This window comes from Gorilla gorilla, chromosome 14 (genome assembly GCF_029281585.2).
Source record: "Gorilla gorilla gorilla isolate KB3781 chromosome 14, NHGRI_mGorGor1-v2.1_pri, whole genome shotgun sequence".
In the NCBI taxonomy this organism is placed as follows: Eukaryota; Metazoa; Chordata; class Mammalia; order Primates; family Hominidae; genus Gorilla; species Gorilla gorilla.
In genome coordinates this window covers 6,811,363-6,831,715 of record NC_073238.2, presented here as the reverse complement: position 1 = coordinate 6,831,715, position 20,353 = coordinate 6,811,363, and the positions used below count along the sequence as shown (strand labels likewise).

The 20,353-nt window shown below is 39.6% G+C and overlaps 1 protein-coding gene across 2 annotated transcripts in view; it reads right to left on the bottom strand.

The window, feature by feature from the left end:
• Positions 1-16,611: 16,611 nt before the first annotated feature.
• LOC134756947 (histone-lysine N-methyltransferase 2C-like) overlaps positions 16,612-20,353 on the bottom strand; it is a 43,422-nt gene continuing 39,680 nt past the window's right edge. The window contains exon 10 of one of the 2 annotated variants that reach the window (XM_063697076.1): positions 16,612-16,791. The gene's annotated coding sequence lies outside the window, so the exon portion shown is untranslated. The remainder of the gene's footprint in view (positions 16,792-20,353) is intronic. The other variant, XM_063697075.1, reaches the window with a different exon arrangement.

The window sequence follows — 20,353 nt, the reverse complement described above, 5'->3', positions numbered from 1 at the left end:
ATTACTCTGATATTGCATATTGAGAAATACTCTCAGATAACTTTGAAATTAAAGGCATTACATGCTATACACGAGAGACAAAAACTAAATTTAAATGACAATTCAAAAATAAAGAGATAGAGGCCAGGCGCGGTGGCTCACGCCTGTAATCCCAGCACTTTGGGTGGCCAAAGTGGGTGGATCATGAGGTCAAGAGATCGAGACCATCCTGGCCACCATGGTGAAACTCCATCTCTACTAAAAATACAAAAAATTAGCTGGGCGTGGTGGTGCATGCCTTTAGTCCCAGCTACTCGGGAGGCTGAGGCAGGAGAATCGCTTGAACCTGGGAAGCGGAGGTTGCAGTGAGCTGAGTGGAGCCACTGCACTCCAGCCTGGTGACAGAGCAAGACTCCGGCTCAAAAATAAAAAAAGAGAGAAAAAAAGATATGAGATACTAAACCTTAATACACTGAAAGTTCCAATAATATCAAAGTTGAATTAAAAGCACAAATATTAACTATGAACCTGACTCATTTTTTATCAATAGAAGGTGGAAGCTACATGACACTAACAAGACCGTGTTTAATGAAATGGGATTTGTATTGAAGGCAGGTGCTATCTCCCCCACTGGACACATTTTTCTCTTGTGCAGACTCTGGGGGTAGGGAGGTGGCCATGATGCAAAGCACGAAAAACACTGTAGTGACTCTGGTCTTCCTGCTCACTCTAGATCACTAAAACAGGGTAAGGACAATACAGAGGGATGACATGTTCATGCTGAAAAAACTATGAGTCACTTAGGAGAAAAGTAAATTTCTACACTTTATACCTTAAGACAAAGTAAATTCAGGGCAGATATTTTATTTAAATGAAGAAAATAAATTCAAAACAGAAATTTTGGTGGATATATTTAAAATCTTGGGGTGAGAAGGACTTTCTGAGAATAACATTAAAGGCAAAATCACAAAGAAAAGTACAGATACATTTGATTACATGAGGATTAAATGCTTTTATGTAGTGAAAAGCAAGACAACCTGGGAGAAATTGCTTATATTACATAAAATAGGAAAAGGATCAATAGATTTAACTTTTCAGTCCAAAGACAGAAAAGGATAAATGAAGGTGTGTCAAAGAACGTGCATTAGAACAAATATATTTACTAATATCAGAGAAATCAATGATGGCTAGTGTTAAGTGTGGGAGGGGAGAAATGTACACTTTGCATCTTGATGTTAAAGCACATATCAATATCAATAGCGTCACAATCATTCCCTTTGACACAGATTTTCCACTTCTGAGAATTTATAACAAGCAAATAACCAACAATATACGGAGATTTAGCCTCAAATATATTCATTTTTGTAAGTTAAAAACTTGTAAAAAACTGAATTGTTCAGCAATATCTGACTATTAAATGAATTATAGCACATCTACACCATGAAATATCACACAACTGTTACAAATAATGTTGTAAGTGCACATGAATATATATTAACAAAAAATATAGCCATGATGTCATTAATAAGGTTATTTGCAAAAGAATAAGTATGGTCTCATATCTGTAAACAAAAAAAGTGTATGCTTAAAGAACTTAGAAGTGCATGCATCAAAGTTTAAGAATGACTAAATGTGGGTAGATTTGTTGATTGTATTTTCAGATTTTCCTTAATGAACTCTTACGTTATTTTTAGCTTTTAGAATAAAACCTATTTACAGAACTACAGAGTTTTCAAAGTATTTTTGCATGTTATTTTCATTTTATTACTAATTTTTTAAATACAATATCCAGTACATGGATTGCATAATAGCCAGTTCACATTTGAAGAATCTGAAAGTTAAAGAGGGTTAGTGACTTGCCGAGTATCAGGTGAATGAATATATGATGCCAAAGCCAAGCATGATTCCAGCTTTTACTATAAATCCAATATCATTCCCCTGTTATGAAACACCAGCATTTCTCACAGGGACTACTGCAAATTCCTCCTATATCTATGTAATGAGACTTTGTAATTTAAAAATAAAATAAAATGAAAACCTGCTTTATTTTGTTTGGAGTGGGGAAAGAAGGAAATGCTTGCCGTGCTTAATCGGTCTAATTTTGTTTCAGCCCTGGGCAGCTCCATTACAGAAAACGTATAGCTAATCTGCAGACACACAGTTTAATTCAGTGGCAAATTCAGGGTAATTTGAAGAACTATTTTTATTTGCCCTCTTTGTTTCCAATCTTTGTTTAGTCACCAACAGCTTACAACCATGGTGAGTTAACTTCCTCTATGGCAGTACTTCCTCTCCAGCATTGACACAAGCTGGTGAATGGTTATACAACTGGGCAAGAAAGAAGCAGAAGAAAAATCTCCTGAATATGTCTGCAGTTATGACACAAGCCAGTCTAAGAATGTATTGTTTCATTACAGTGAGTACATGATAAAATGCCTTCAGGTCAGTGCAACAGGAAGTACTCTAGTGAGATTAGAAACAAATAAGAATAAAATCCCAATGAGCATAAAGAGGTCTTTAGTCAGCAAAATATGTTTGCTTTTGCTATCAATACTATTTGCTCATAGGCAAAATGTACAAAATTGGGAATCACACCATATCCAGTAAAAATGAGAAACGTTCACTATTGATGAGTTAAGTAGCATTCTGCATTCCTGTTTTTTTTAAAAAAACTTTTAATGGAATTAATTTCCTCTAAGAATACTTTTTACATTTTCAAGCTAGAAGAACATTTATTTCTGAATGGATGGAATTTTTTTTTCAAAATAATACTTGTCTAAGAATTCAACTGGAGTAAATACGGTGTACCCTCCCACCCATACATTTTGATATCTTTCCATAGTTTCCCTTTTTCCTTCTTGCCTCAGCGGAAGCCCTGTTTAACCAAAGGTAAGAGATCCATCAATGGCTCCCTCCTTTCAAACTTCAAACTGACCTACTCATATGAAGCAACATTTTCAGCATCTTCAACTTCAAACTTGGAAAGTCGTGCTAACACACTTTAGCCACCAAGAAAAAAAAGCAAAAATATATCATTAGATATTTGCTACACAAAATAGTGATGAAAAATATATTTGAATAACAAGAATCCCATGAATCTAAAGGATATAGTAAACATGACTTAGCTCACTGGAAGACCTAATATTTAAGAAAGAAAATTACAATCATTAACCAGAAACTCTTTCCTCATGGATACTCCCAACACTGAATTTTGCATATTTTTATCTTCTTTTCTCTCTCTGTCTCTTTCTATATATATGTATATAAAGATATATAAAAGAATATGTATATGGATATATAATATATAAATAATATGTGTATAGACATATCTCAAAGACATTGTGGGTTTCATTCCAGACCACTGCAATAAAGCAAAAACTGCATTAAGCAACTCACACAAATGTTTTGGGTTCCCTGTGCATATAAAAGTTATGTTTACCCTACACTGTAGCCTGTTAAGTTTGCAATGGCATTATGTTCAAAAAACTTATGTGTATACCTTAATTAAAAACTACTTTATTGGTTAAAAAATGCTAATGATCACCTTTTGCTGGTGGAGGGCATTGCCTCCATGTTCATGGCTGCTGACTGATCAGAGTGGTGGTTGCCAATGGTCGGAGTGGCTGAGACAATTTCTTAAAATAGGACAACAATGAAGTTTGCTGTAGCAAATGGCTCTTCCTTTCACAAGTGAGGATTAAGTGGTGAAGCCATCAGGTCCTGGACTTTGTTGAAAGCCTTTTTATTACTGATTTAATCTCATTACTTGTTTTTGGTCTGTTCAGGTTTTCTATTTCTTCTTGGTTTAGTCTTGGTAGGTCGTATGGGTCAAGGATTTTGTCCACCTCCTCTAGGTTTTCAAATTTATTGTAGAGTTGCTCATAATAGTCTCTAATAATTATTTTTATTTCTGTCATTATCTGTTATGCAGTCTCTTTTTTTGTTTCTGATTTTACTTATTTGGGTCTTCCCTTTTTCTTAATTAGTCTAGCTAATGGTTTGTTGATATTTTTTAAACCTTTTTGTTGTTAACCTTTTGTAATTTTTGCCTCAAATTTGTTTATTTCTGTTTGGTCTTCATTATTTATTTCCTTTTAATAATTTGGGGTTTGGTTTGTTCTTACCATTCTAGTTTCTTGAGGTAGAATTGTTCAGTGGTTTATTTGAAAGTTTTCTAGTTTTTTTGATCCAGGCATTTATTGCTAAAAATATACTTTTTTTTTATACTTTAAGTTCTAGGGTACATGTGCACAATGTGCAGGTTTGTTACACATGTATACATGTGCCATGTTGGTGTGCTGCGCCCATTAACTCGTCATTTACATTAGGTATATCTCCTAATGCTATCCCTCCCCCCTCCCCCTACCCAACAACAGGCCCCAATGTGTGATGTCCCCCTTCCTGTGTCCGAGTGTTCTCATTGTTCAATTCCCACCTATGAGTGAGAACATGTGATGTTTGGTGTTTTGTCCTTGCGACAGTTTGCTGAAAAAATGATGAGTTCATGTCCTTTGTAGGGACACGGATGAAGCTAAAAACATATTTCTTAATAACTGCTTTTGCTGCGTCCCCTGTTTTGGTATACTGTGTTTCTAGTTACATTTGTTTCAAGGAATTCTTAAATTTCATTCTTAATTTCTTTCTTCACTCACTGTAACTCAAGGGCATGTTGTTTAATTTCCATATGTCTGTATAGTTTTGAATGTTCCTCTTGTTATGAATGTCTAGTTTTATTCCATTGTGGTAAGATAAGATACCTGATAGAATTTCAATTTTTAAAAATTTGTTGAGACTTGTTTTGTAGCCTAACATACAGTCTATCTTGGATATTGTTTCATGTGCTGATGAAAAGAATGTGTATTCTGGAGCTGTTAGGTGAGATGTTCTGTATATGTTTGTTATTTATGTCCATTTGGTCTATGGTGGAGTTTAAGTCTGATGTTTCTTTGTTGATTTTCTGTCTAGATGATTTGTCCAATGCTGAGAGTGGGATACGGAAGTGCCCAACTCTTATTGTAATGGGGTCTATCTCCCTCTTTAGATCTAGTAATATTCGCTTTATATATCTAGGTGCTCTGGTGTTTGAGTGCATACATATTTACAATTATACACATATTACAATTATATTTCTTGCTGAATTGCACCCTTTATTATTACATAATACTCTTGTTTGTCAATTTTTATGGTTTTTAACTTGAACTCTGTTTTGTCTGATACAAGTATAGCTATCCCTGCTCACTTTGGGCTTCCATTTGCATAGGATATCTTTTTCCATCCCTTTATTATCAGTCTATGTGTTTCTATACCGGTAAAGTGAGTTTCTTTTAGATAAAATATAGTTGGGTCTTATTTTTTTAATCCACTCAGTAAGTCTATATCCTTCATGGGGTATTTAATCTATTAACATTCAAAGTTATTATTGGTAGGTGAGGAGTTACTTCCAACGTTTTATTGTTTTCTGGTTGTTTTGTATATGTTTTATTCCTTTCTTCCTGTTTACTTTTGAAGTTGGGTAGTTTTCTGTAGTGATAAGGTTTCATTCCTTTCTCTTTCTCCTTTATGTATTGACTCTAACAGTGACTTTTAAAGTTTTGCATGTTTTCATGATGGTGGTTATCATCTTTTTACTTCCAGATGTAAGACTCCCTTGGGCATTTCTTGTAATGTTGGTCTAGTGGTGATGAATTATCTTGGTTTTTGTTTATCTATGACAGATTTTATGTCTTCTTCATTTGTAAAGGATAGCTGTGCTGGCTATAATATTCTTGGCTGAAAGATTTTTTTCTTTCAGAACTTTGAATGTATCATCCCATTCTCTTCTAGCCTAAGGTTTTCCACTGGGAAATCAGCTGTTAGTCTAATGGGGATTCCATTATAAGTGTGTTACTTTCCTTTTGCTATTTTAAAAAATCTTTGTCTTTTGATTTTTCACAATTTGCCTATAATGTCTGGGTTGAATGTATTTGGGGTTCTTTGATCTTCCTGGAAATAGATGTCTAGCTCTCTCTCAAGAGTTAGGAAGTTTTATGCTATTTTATTAAATATGTTTTCCTCATATTTTCTCTACACTTTTCCTTCTGGAATGCCCATAATATGAATATTTGATCAAATTAATGGTGTCCCATAAATCCTGTAGGCTTTTTTCATTCTTTTTTATCCTTTTTTGCCTGTCTGTGTTATTTCAAAAGACTTGTCTTCAAGTTCAGAAATTATTTCTTCTGCTTGTTCTTGTCTGTAAAGCCATTGATTGTATTTTTTCATTTCATCCATTGAACTGTTTAGCTTTTAGGGCTTCTGTTTGGTTATTTTTATGATATCTGTATCTTTACTGAATTTCTCTTTCACCTGATTTCATTGACTTGTCTATCTGTATTACCTTACATCTCACTGAATTTCCTTAAGATTATTCTTTTTTCTGTCACATCATATGTTTATGATTGGGTTCTATTACTGGATAATTATTATTTCCCTTTGTAGGTGACATGTTTTCTTGCATTTTCATGGTTGCTGTGTTTCTAAATTGATTTCTATGCCTCTGGTGAAAAAGTCACCTTTTCCAATTTTATGGAGTAGGTTTACTTGTATGAATTAATTTGTATGAATGGGTCTTGGATGTCAGTTCATTGGGGTATACCGGCCTTGGTTCTACATGGATGCAGTAAGTGTAGTCTCCATGTAGTTTATTCAGCTGTGATCCACACTAGTAACATTTGCAAGTTACTCAGTGGCCTAGGTTAAGGAAGTTTGTAGTGATGGTGGTGCAGCCTTGCCAGGGGTGGGCTCACTGGGCTGTTTCTCACGGTAAGGGTGTGTGCAGGCATACAGTGGGTCAGAAAACTTGGAGTATGGCTTTATGCCGCTGGCCATGGTGCCATCACTCTAGCCAGGAGCATGGGGATGCAGTTGCTCAACCAGGGCATGACTTCCAGATGTGCTTTGCAGGACAGTTTCTCAGGCCCAGGATGCAGGCACACAGCTGTTTGCCTGGCCTGGAAGCATGCACTCCAGGAGTGGCCTGAAGGGCTGTTTCCCATAACTGGTATGTGGGTACACAGCTGCTCATCTGGCCTGGGGGCAGTCTGCTGGGGGAAACTCATGGGCCAAATATATAGGTGCATAGCTGCTAAGCTGGACTGAAGGTATCTTTGCCAGGGCTGGCCAAGAGGGGTGTTTCTCAGGCCTGGGATACAGTCAAATGAGTTCTCAGCTGTCCTAGATGTGTGTCTGCTGGGGGTAGTCCATAGAGCTATTCTAGCTCAGGATGTGGGCACACTGCTGCTCAGCTAGCCTGGGTGGTGCCTGCCAGGGGAAGCCCTGAGGACTGCTTCTATGAGCCAGGATGTGGACACGAGGCTGCTCAGCTGGCGTAAGGGCATGTCTTCTGGGAGTAGCCCATGGAGCTCTTTCTTAGGTCCAGGACATGGGCATTCATGGCTGATTGGCTGGTCTGGAGGTGCATCTGCTGGGAATGGATACAGGAGTATTTCTCAGGCTCATCCAAGGTTGCACAGCTGCTTAGTTGGCCTGGGAGTGTTTCTGTGGGGGGTGGCCTAAAGGGCTCTTCCTCAAGCTGGGACATAGGTATGTGGCTGCTTAGTTGGCCTGAGTAAGCTCCCAGGGTTGTTTCTCAGCCCTGAGACTTGGGCATATACAGTTGCTTGTCTCTCAGGTCTGAGACACAGGTGCAAGGCCCACTTGGTGGTGTGCCTGCTGGGGGCAGCCCGTGGGACTGTTTCTCAGGCCCTTATTAAAAGCAGAGGACTACTGGGCACGCCAGGAGCATGTCTGTGGTTGATGGGGCCCACAAGGCTGTTTCTCAGGTCCTGAGCATGGGCTCATAGTCAGTCTGTTGACCTACGGGTGTATCAGCTGCTCAGAGGCTTAGGGGCCTCTCCCACTTGGGAGAAGGCATGTAGTGGTTTGGCTGTCTTAAGAGTGAATTTACCCTGGATGGGACTGCAGATTATTCCTCTGTCTGGAAGTGTGGTGGTGGGGGTTGATTTCCCTACTCTGCATTACTTGAGTTACAGCCAGTCCTGGGACCAACCTCCACACAGCTGGGATTGTGGCTTTAACCCACCCATGTGGGCTTGGTGTACTGAAGATAAAGCTCCAGTGCTGGAGAGGCACAGTGGCTACTGGCCCCCAGAGGAGGGCACACTCAAGAGATGACTCTGTTCTCAAGATGGTGCTGTGTTGCTGCAGCTTAAGTCTCTGGGGGTGGGAAGTCTTCACCTTGTACTCCTAGTCCAGGACATGCAGCTGTGTCAATTCTTGGCAATACTCCAAACTGGCCTGAGGGCTTGCAAAGACTGTGAGATTCTCTTGTTGTAAAGACTTTGTGTTTGTGATGGCAGTGGGGCTGGTGGGGATCTTCTGCCTACCTTCACCCTGCAATGAGAAGTCCCTCCTGTCTCTGGGCCAATTCAATCCAGATGGGGCAGAAGGGGCTGCACAGGCTGAGTGCTTCCGTACTATGGCAACTTTCAGTCACCACAGATGTGTCTCCACTCCTTTGCTGCACTCCAGGACTATTCCTTTGATACTCTAATCAAATCTTAGATGTTTATTTCTTGCCTCGGTTCTTTCTTGTAGGGGAGATGAGCACCAGACATCTCTAGTCACCCATCTTGCTTGATTTAGCATAATTCATAAGGGCCCCAGGATTTTCAGAATAGTCAATGATTGTTGGCTTCAACTTAAAGTCACCAGCTTCATTAGCCCCTAACAAGAGAATTGGCCTGTGCTTTGAAGATTTGAAACCATGCATTGACTTCTCTCTAAATATAAAAGTCCTAGATGGCATCTTCTTCCAATAAAAGGCTATCTTGTCTACATTGAAAATGTGTTGTTTAGTTTGGCCACATTCATCAGTTATCTCACCTAGATCTTCTGGATAACTTGCTGCTGCTTCTGCATCGGCACTGGCTGTTTACCTTGCACTTCTATGTGATGGAGATGGCTTCTTTCCTTAAACCTCATGAACAAACCTTTTAGTGTCAAGCTTTTCTTCTGCAGCTTCCTTACCTCTCCCAGGCTTCACTGAATCAAAGAGAGTGAGGGCCTTGTCCTGGATTACGCTTTGGCTTAAGGGAATGCTGTGGCTGGTTTGATCCTTTATCCAGACCACTACAACATTCTCCATATTAGCAATCAGACTGTTTTGCTTTCTCAACATTTGTATGTTCACTGGAGTAGCAGTCTTAATTTTCTTCAAGAAGTTTTTTGGCTTTTCTGTTTTGTTTTGTTTTTGTTTTTGTTTTACATTCACAACTTGGCTGAAGTGGTGCAAGAAGTCTAGCCTTCCTCACAATCATTTCTAGCTTTTGGTTTAAAGTGAGAGACATGTGACTCTTCCCTTCACTAGGACACTCAGAGACCATCATAGGCTTATTAAATGGCCTACTTTCAATATTGTTGTGTCTCAGGGAATAGGGAGGCCCAAGGAGAAGGAGAGAGATGGGGGAATGGCTAGTCAGTGGAGCAGTCACAACAAACATGTCATTGATTAGGCTTGTCATCTTAATATGGACATGGTTCGTGTTGCCCCAAAACAATTACAATAGTAACATCAAAGATCACTGATCACAGATCACCATAACAGATATGATAATAAAAAGTTTGGAATATTGCAAGAATTATTAAAATGTGACAAGAGACACAAAGTGAGAACACGCTGTTGGAAAAATAAAACCAGGAGACTTGCTCAATGTAGGGTTGCTACAAACCTTCAGTTTACAAAAAAGTAATATCTGAGGGGCAATAAAATAAAGCACAATAAAACAAGATATACCTGCATATACACACACATATATGTATATATAAACTATATATGTATATATATACATATATATGCTAAAGGATATATACATATATGTTTACATATATATACACACACATGCTCATATATATATTAAAGGATATATATATGACTACTGATGTTATTAATTTGGGTCAGTGCTAAAGAATATATCTATATATAGATATGTATATATAGATATATATACACACATTTAAATATGCACATATGTAGACATGTATATAGATATGTGTATCTATATACATATCTATATACACACATATGTATTTATATATCTATATATATTACATATATAGCTAAAAGATATATCTGTATATATACACACACACACATATACATGTGTGTTATGTGTGTGTGTGTGTGTAGATAGATCCTTTAGCATTGACCCAAATTAATAATGTCAGTAGTTTTCAATGACACCACCATTGAAAAGTGAGTTATATCAAATATATATCAAATTAGTGAAAGACTACTGATGTCATTTTATCCGGGCCAGTGCTAACGATTAAAAATGTACACTTCAGGTCAAGTGACTTCAGAGACATACTTTTCTGGTTGAAATTATGTACAATTGCTCTACATTTATAAACTGGCTGAACTCTGAAAATGTATATGTCAATGATTTGGAATCTACTATTAATATATCATTTTTTCCTAGAAGAAAACCTTATATTATGTAAAGGTGCTCTTGGGCCTTAAAAAACAAACTAATGAATCACAATTTAAGCGCAGTTCTTTATTACTTCATTTGTGAGTGAATTTTACCAATCTTAATATATGCCTCTCTTCTTTCTCTCCGTATTTTGAAATCTCACCCATCATTGATGACTCTACCACACATTACTCTTTTTAATTCAATGAGGTAATAGCTAAAGGATTAAAAATGAACATAGCAAGACTCCACATGTTATCCTAGACTTAATTTTCTGATACAAATTAGTAATAATTATTCTCCAATTTATAATCTAGTTCCCCTGAAAAATGGACATTAATCAGTTATTTATTTGAAACATGGTATTTAATTTTTCTCTGGAAATGAGATTTTAGATGTTTGTAATGAAATTTTTTGGCCTGTGAAAAAAACTTAATGAATCAAGTTTATATACATTTCTTTACTCCTAAACCTAATCCCCAAGTTACTGTTTCTGGCAAAATTTACGTAAAATCAACTTTAGTTTGTAAACACCCACCTTGCTCGCCCTTGTAATTTTCTGCCTTCTCACGTTCAAATACCACCAGTAACTCTTCACCAATCATGGATGTCTTTCCTGCCCCTCAGATAGGGTTAAGTAACTACAGACCCAAGGCAGGGCCTCCATACAATCTGATGGCTCATGACTGTAAACCCAGCAGTTTGGGAGGCTGAGGCGGGTGGATCACGAGGGCAGGAGTTCAAGACCAGCCTGGCCAATATAGTGAAAACCTGCCCCTACCAAAAATACAAAAAATTTGTCTGGCATGGTAGCACATGACTGCAGTTCCAGCTACTCAGGAGGCTGAGGCAGGAAAATCGCTTGAACCCAGGAGATGGAGGTTACAGTGAGCCGAGATCACGCCACTGCATGCCAGCTTGGGCAACAGCGAGACTTCATCTCAAAAAATAATAATAATAATAGAAATACGTTTTAATTTGCCCATGCCTCCAACGTCCTATAAAATAAATTCTTTTAAAAATTTATTTATTGGCTTAAAAATCAATACTACATACAAAACTCACATGCTATTGCTTAATGAGCAACTAAGAATTCTCACCTAGATGTTTCCTTAATCAGCCACTGATTAAACACAATCCTTTTATTCCTTCTGTAAAATCTCATTCATTTTGCAAGGTTTCTTGAGCATTACACTATAATTAACTTGAATCAGGTTTTCCATATTACTTACACCTTTATGATTTATTTCCAGGAGAGGTTTTCACATGATTGGGAAAACCCTCCACCACCTCCTTCCTTTCACTGATCATGCTAGTCTCTCCTGCCCATGAGACACAGTGAAGTACCCGCACACCTGAGGAAAGCGGCATCCAATGAGGTGGTGGGTTTGGGTTGGGTCTAGGCACCAACCTCACATGTGGACAGAGCTCTCGAGTGTGTGGGACAAGTCCACGTTCCATTAGCTCCGTTCTTTTTTTCCCAGGGCTTCACTACTCCTTATTGGCTGCTATCTCCTCCATGTTGCAAATAGGATTCTCTCCTTTCTTGGAACACTGTGGTGGGGTCTCAAACTCAGGAAACCTGAATCCCTTAAAAAATTGCCTACCAGAAATTGAGGGTGACAAAGACACTAACAGGAAGAAGCAGCTCTCCTACGAACTGACCTCCTTATACAACTCCATCAAAAAAAGGTGCAAAGTTATCTACAAATGCTACAATGAGAAGAATTGGAAACCCTGTTAAAAAACACTCTGTATGGCCATGCAGGCTCCTGAGAGTAAATTCCACAAATGTCCATCTGTCTCCGTGTTTTGTGTTTCCATTTTGTGCATGGGTTTGTTTGTGTAAATGTGTTGACAAAAGTGTGTATGGATGAAGATGGATGGATATATTTGTGTATGTGCTTGGTGTGTGTATAGCTCTATGCACTCTTATGCATACGTGTGTCTTCATGTATTTATAACTCACATTTCACTGATAGGTGACACGAGGGCTGCTCCTTTAAATTCACTTGTGTGTGGGCTAGAGGATGATAAAAGAATACAGTCAGATAGGAGACGCAATTCTAAATTTACTTTTTTGGAAAATTAGCTTTTATTACTCTAGACAGAAACCAATGAATTCCTGTCAGAAATCTGAGTCCCATAAAAAAACTGCTTAGTAGGAACTAAGGGTGGCAAATACACTACGGGAAGAAGCAAATCTCCTATGACCTGATCCTTTTTATAGAACTCCACCAAAGAAGGATGCAAAGTTACTAACAAATGCTACAGTGAGACGAATTGGAAACTCTGTTAAAAAAAAAAAAAATCTCTATGGCCATGCAGGCTCCTGAGAGTAAATTCCACAAATGTCCACCAGTCTCCTTTCTCTTTGGTCTGTGTTTCCATCATGTGCATGGATTAGTTTGTGTAAGTGTGTTGAAGAGACGTGTGGATGGATGGATGAATGGATGGATGGATGGATGGATGGATGGATGGATTGATGGGGTATACTTGCTCATGTGCCTGTGTGTGTATAGTTCTATGCACACTTATGCTGACGGGTGACTTTAACTATTTATTACTCACCTTTCTTTCGCAGGTGCCTCCTCGGTTGCTCCTTTAAATTCACTTGTCTGTGGACTAGTGGATGATAAGAGAAAACAGTCAGAGAGGAGACATAATTCTGAATTTATATTTTGGAAAAATTACCTTTCATTACTCTAGACAGAAACCAATTAATTTCTGACTATTCATGTGTATAGCACTACTGGAACCTGGAATGTCTTTTCCTCTTTATTAGAAATGAGGATTTATGTGGCGACAACCGAAATCTTAGGCGGGGGAAAATAGTAATGCTTCCCGATTTAAGTAAACCTCTTTATTATGACCTCAGTCCCAATGTGTGACAGCTTTGTGGTGGCAGTTATTTCAAACTCAACTCCAATTTGTAGGTAGTCAGCCCTCTTATTCCATTCAATGTCCTGCTTAAAAGGCCCTCCATTAGCTCCTTATGTTCACCCAGCATGGTGGTTTCTCATGTCCCACAAAAAGGGTCAGGTAACTAGAGGTCTGACACAGGGGCACAATCCAATAGGATGGTGATTTGAGGTTTGGAGCACCAGCCTCTGTGGTGGCAGGGTTCTGGAGGGTGGAGAACACCTCTAAGGCTCATACCTCTGTTGCTTTCTGCTGAAGGCTTCACAGTTCCCCAAGTACTCCTACCTCCTCCTGACTCCAAACAGGATTCTCTCTTCCCTGGGCCTACTCTGGTATGTCTGGTACACAAAAAATCTGCTTTTCCAAAGCATTTGCCTGCTACTTACTAAGGGTGACAAGACAGTAACAGATGGAAGCCTCTCTCTATAGTCAGTTTCTTTTTTTCTAAACAATGTAAAAATGTGGAAGTTATCTATACATGATACAGTGAGATGATAACCTGTGTGAAAGAAACACTGTATTATCATGAACATATCTGAGAGTTAATCCCACTAATCTCGGTCTCTTTCTCTGTCACTGTTTTGTGTGTGTGTGTACAACTTTTTTTTTTTTCTTTTTTTCTTTTTTGCAACAGTTTTGCTCCTGCTGCCCAGGGTGGAATGCAGCGGCATGTTCTCAGCTCACTGCAAACTCCACTTCCCCAGGTTCAATCGATTCTCCTGCCTCAGCCTCCTGAGTAGCTGGGATTAGAGGCACCTGCCACCACACCTGGCTAGTTCTTGTAGTTTTAGTAGAGACAGGGTTTCACGATGTTTGCCAGCCTGGTCTCAAACACCCGACCTCAGGGTATCTGCCTGCTTCAGCCTCTCAAAGTGCTCAGATTACAGGTGTGAACCATTGCACCTGGTCATGCGTACATCTTTTATAACTCACCTGTCATTGGGGCCGAGCCAATGATGACTCCCGCCAGGTCAGTCGGATCGGGACTAAAGGACAAATATGGTCAGAGTCAGACACAATGCGTAATTCTAATGTTTTGCAACAAATAGCTACAGTTAGTCTATGTGTCATTCCCCAGTTACACTTTTATTATTCACATGTATGTATATCACTAAATTGACCTGGGATGACATTTGTCTTTTTATTAGAAATGAGGTTTCATATGCCAACAGTGAGCATTTTAGGCTGTGACCATAGCGATGCATGCAGATTAAGTAAGGGTATCTACACCTCAAGGTATAACAGCATTTTTGGAGAGCATTTAATTCTAGTTCAAATTTAGTTCCTGAGTCTCCCTTCTTATAATCTCATTTGAGTTCCTCATTCTCTATCACCTCCAATCACCTCCTCACTTTTCACCCATCCTAGTTTTCTTTGCTGCCCAAGAGTTGTGGCCAAGTAGCTGGAGGCCTCAAGCAAGGGCTCCATCCCATGTGAGAGTGGGTATGGGCAAAGGCAGTCAGCCTCACATAACGGTAGAGCTCTGGAGGGGGTGAAATAATTCCAGGGTTATTAGCTCTGTTCTTTGTTTTGGCTGGGATTTCTCTGATCTTTGTCCACTCCTATCTCCTTCTCCCTGCAAGCAGGATTCGCTTCTCCCTTGGTTCATGCTACAAGGAAAGTCTCATTCTCACAGAAAGGTAATGTGACAAACACTAACATAAAAAGTCTCCCTCTATGAGTTCCTCCCCATTTTCCTACCTCCATCCAAAAAACAAAACAATATTGCATACAAAGCTCATTCTGAGAGGACTCTAGAAATAGTTTCAAGGGAACTCCTTGTTCCCATGGATGCTTGTCACACTCAATAGCCCTACTCAGTCTCTCTTGTGTGTATGAATGCATGTAAGTATGTGTTTGTATATGCATAGATACATGTATAACTGTATTCCTTGATGTCACATGGTGCATTGGCCAGCCTACTAGAAGGTACTCTCAATTCACACACAGGGCCATGCTAAAGAAGTTAACATGTACATACTAAGACAACATGTAACTTCCTAGACTTAAGGTTTTCAGTTCAAAATAATTCCAACTGCTTTTGTTTTGGTTTTTTGTTTTTGTTTGTTGTTGTTGTTTTTGGTTTTTTTGAGACAGAGTCTCACTCAGTCACCCAAGCTGGAGTGCAGTGGCATGATCTCGGCTCACTGCAACATCTGCCTCCCGGGTTCAAGCAATTCTCCTGCCTCAGCCTCCCGAGTAGCAGGGACTACAGGTGCCCGCCACCACACCCGGCTAATTCTGTATTTTTAGTAGAGATGGGGTTTCACCATGTTGGCCAGGCTGGCCTTGAACTACTGATCTCGTTATCCACCCGCCCTGGCCTCCCAAAGTGCTAGGACTACAGGCCTGAGCCACCGCACCCGACCTTCCAACTACTTTTCAACCTGTAAATTGCCTTACCCTTACAGAAGTCATGTGTGTATTTGGTTCTTTGGAATCTACCATGCCATTTACCCTACACATCATACTTTATATGATTGCAGCACATCTATCTAAGACTCACTGACTCAAGAGTTCACCAAAACTCTGTACCACTGGAGCTGGCCAATGCACGACAGACAGCCTTTTGTGGGTGAATTTCTTTTAAATTCAACTCCACTGTGTAGGCATTCCTCCTCCTAATCCCATCTATGGCCCACTTCCTGGATCTCTCCATCACGTCTTTCCTTTCACCCATCATGCTAGTCTTTCCTGTCCATGGGACACAGGCAAGTAGCTGTGGGCCTAAGGAAGGGCTGCATCCAATGAGGTGGTGTGCTTGTGTTTGTGTTTTAGCACCAACCTCATATGTTGACAGAGCTCTGGAGTGTGAGGGACAAGTCCATGTTCCATTAGCTCTGTTCTTTTCTGCCCAGGGCTTCACTGCTCCTTGTCAGCTGCTATCTCCTCCATGTTGCAAACAGGATTTTCTCCTCCTTTCTGTCAATCTGGTGGGCTCTCAAACTCAGGAAATCTGAGTCCTTTAAGAAGCTGCTTACTACGAACTAACAGTGACAAATACACTAACATAGGAAGCAGCAGCTCTCCTATGACCTGCTCCTTTTTATATCACTCCGTTAGAAAAGGAAGCAATGTTACCTACAAAGGCTACGAGGAGAAGAATTGGAAATCCTGTTAAAAACCACTCTCTATGGCCACGCAGGCTTCCCAGAATAAACTCCACAAATGTCCGGCCGTCTGTCTCCTTGTTGTATGTTTCCACTGTATGCATGGATTTGTTAGTGGATGTGTTTGAGAGAAGTGTGTACGGATGGATGCATGGATGGATGGATGGATATATTTGTTTATGTGCCTGTGTGTGTGAATACTTCTATGCTCAGTTATAATTCGATAAATAAAGACACACATATGCATAACTCACCTTTCATTCATACGTGCCTCTGGGTTCAGTCCTGATAATTCATTTGTGGGTGGACTAGAGGATGACAAAAGAATACAGTCAGACAGGAGACACAATTCAAAATTTACTTTTCTGGTAAAACTAGCTTTCATTACTCTGCACATAAACCAGTTAAGTTCTGACTATTCATGTGTATAGCACTATTTGGTTCTAAAATGTCATTTTTTTATTAAAAAGGAGGATTTATATGATGGCAACCAACATCTTAGGCTGGGGAAAATAGTAATGCTTTCAGATTTAAATAAACCTCTTTATTATGACCTCAGTCCCAATGCGTGATAGCCTTTGTGGTGGCAGTTATTTCAAACTAAACTTTTGCGTGGAGGTAGTCAGCCCTCTTATTCCACTAAATGTGCTGCCTCGAAAGCCCTCCATTACTTCTTCACTTGATTGTCTCTCTTGGTACACAAGTACGGTAAAGTAACTGCAGGTCTGAGTCAAGGACACAATCCAATATGATGGTATTTGGGGTTTTGAGTACCACCCTGTATTGTGGCAGAGTTCTGCAGGGTCGAAAACATTTCTAGGGTTGTTCGCTTTTTTCTCTTCTCCTGAGGTCTTCACTACTCTCCGTCCCTGCTGTGCTTTCCTGTTTCCAAAGAGGATTCTCTGCTGTCCTCAGCCATTATAGTAAGGTCTCACATACAGGCAGTCTGAAAATTATTTTTTATTTTTACTCAAGAGTATCAAACAGACTAGTAAGAAAAATCATTCTTCTTTTTATGTGGCCATGTTTTATCTAAATTCATTCAAGACATAAAGTCACCTTCATATCCTATAGTGAGATCACGCAGACACATGTGTCAAAAGTTTTTTGTTTTTCCATTAATGCCCTTGAATGGGAACTTCCTTAATCTCAACCTTTATATTTCTCTGCAGTACCTGTGGGTGCATGCCTTGATTTAATATGAATGCATATAGGTATATATAAATGGTATATAATCGTTTCCTCCCTTGTTCATACATCCTTATATCTATATTGATTTTTTTCTTTTTCTTTTTCTTTTTTTCTTTTTTTGAGGGGGAGTCTCCCTCTGTTGCCCAGGCTGGAGTGCAGTGGCAGGATCTCGGCTCACTGCAAGCTCCGCCTCCCGGGTTCATGCCATTCTCCTGCCTCAGCCTCCTGAGTAGCTGGGACTACAGGCACCCGCCACCACACCCAGCTAATTTTTTGTATTTTTAGTAGAGATGGGGTTTCACTGTGTTAGCCAGGATGGTCTCGATCTCCTGACCTCGTGATCCACCTGCCTCGGCCTCCCAAAGTGCTGGGATTACAGGCGTGAGCCACCGCGCCCAGCCTCTATATTATTTCTGTCTCACAGTTCACTGACAGCTCCACTCCAGGGTACTGATTTGAATTTAGACTTGGCAGTGCTACAGAATTTAAATATATATATGTATCGTCCAACACCAATATGACATCCTGGACTTCACTTTCTGGTTTGAATTACTCACAAGCGATGTTTAGTTCTTTACAATTGAATACAGCACAAACTAAGAATTTGGTGGTTTACTTTATTTCAAATTCAGCTGCAGTTTCTATATACAAATCTCCTTGACCCCATCTCATTTCCTGACACTAAAATCCCTTCATGAGTGCCTTGTTTTTGCCATTATAGGTGTCTTCTCTGCTCTCACACAGGGTCAAGAAACTGCCCCATACAATGTGATGATGGGTGTGGGCTTGCAGTGTTAGCCTCACATGGTGGTAGAGCTCTGGGTGTGAGGAACCCTGCCAGGGCCATTAGCTCTGTTTTTTTCCCTAAGGGCTCCACTGCTCCCTGTCCACTGTTACTCGCTTGTTGCTCTGCATAGGATTTTCTTCCCTTGGTCCACTCTAGTATGTCTCATACACAGAAAATCTGACTTTCCTAAGTATGTGCCTGCTACTAAGGGTGACAAGACAATAACAAGAAGTTTCCCTTTTTTGCCCTGTTCCTTTTTTATCCAATTTAATCAAAAAGTTGGATAAGGGGCCCGCAGGGCCTATAGTGAGGAGGTTTATAAACAGTGTAAAAGACATTCTGTATGGCCATAGATGATCCTGAGTGTAAGCACATAATCTTCATCTTTCTCTCTGTCGATTCTCTCTCTCTTTTCTCTTTCTCTCCCTTTCTCTCTCTCCCTGTGTGTCTAGATAGACAGAAGTATGTATATCTACATATATATTTCTTTAAATATTTGTGTATATATATTTTATAATTCACATTTCATTGGTGGTTCTATCATAGGTCATTGATGTCAATTCTGTATGCAGGCTAAAGGAATATAAAAGTAGATAGTTGGACACACATGTAATTCTAAACTTACTTTTTGAATCAAACAGCTACAGTTACTCTACGATGTACTATCTGGTTGACATTTAAATATTCATGTGTATATCACTAATTCGAACTAGGTGTATCCTTTTTTTTAGGTGGAGTCTCACTCTCACTGAGGCTGGAGTGCAGTGGTGCCATCTTGGCTCACTGCAACCTCTGCCTCCCAGGTTCAAGCAATTCTCCTTCCTCAGCCTCCTGAGTCGATGGGATTACAGGCATGCACCACCACACCTGGCTAATTTTTGTATTTTTAGTAGAGACAGGGTTTTGCCATGTTGGTCAGGCTTGTCTCAAATTCCTGGCCTCCAGTGATCTAGCTGTCTTGGCCTCCCAAAGTGCTGGGATTACAGATATGAGCCACCATGCCTGGCCAGTGGCATTTATTTCTAATGTAACTGCAGTCTGTAAGGAAACATGCCTCTTACCCCATCTAAATTCTTGATTCCTAAGTCCTTCTGTCACTTCTTTACTTTCACCCATCATGGCTGTCTTTCCTGCCCAGAAGATATGACCATGTAGCTGTAGGCCTGAGTCAGGAACTCCCTACAAAATGATTGTGGGTTTGGGTTTGGAGCACCAGCCTCACATGGTGGTAGAACTCTAGAAGGTGAGGAACCCATTACGGTCTCATGAACTCTGTTCTTTTTGCTGAGTGCTTCACTCCTCCCTGCCACCTGTTACCTCCCCATTGCTCCATATAGCATTCTCTCTCCCTTTGGCCCACTCTAGTAGTAGGAGAGTCTCATAAATGGAAAACCTCAGAGGTTCCTAAGGGATTGGATACTACTAACTTAGAGTGACAAATATACTAAGAGGAAGAAGCATCCCTTTCATGACTTCATCCTCTTTTATCCAATTTGGTCTGAAAAAAAAATAGAAGGTTATCTATAGATCCTACAGTGAGAAGATTTAGAGATACTGTCAAAGATACTCTGTATTTCCAAGGATATGCCTGACAGTGAATTTTACAAATATCAACTTCTCTTTCTCTTTCATTGTTTTATGTTTCTGTGTGTGTATGTGTATGCATGCGTGTATGTTATGTGTATATATGTATATATACACTTACTTGTATATAAATCTTTGTTTCTCATTCACATTTCATGGGTGGCTCTATCATAGGTTACTACCATCAACTCAATTGGCTGTGGGCTGGGGAATTATAAAAGCATATTACTCAGATACAAACACAATTTGGACTTACACTTTTGGTCAAATAGCTGCAGTTACTCTAGACAAGAGTCTACCTGCCAAGG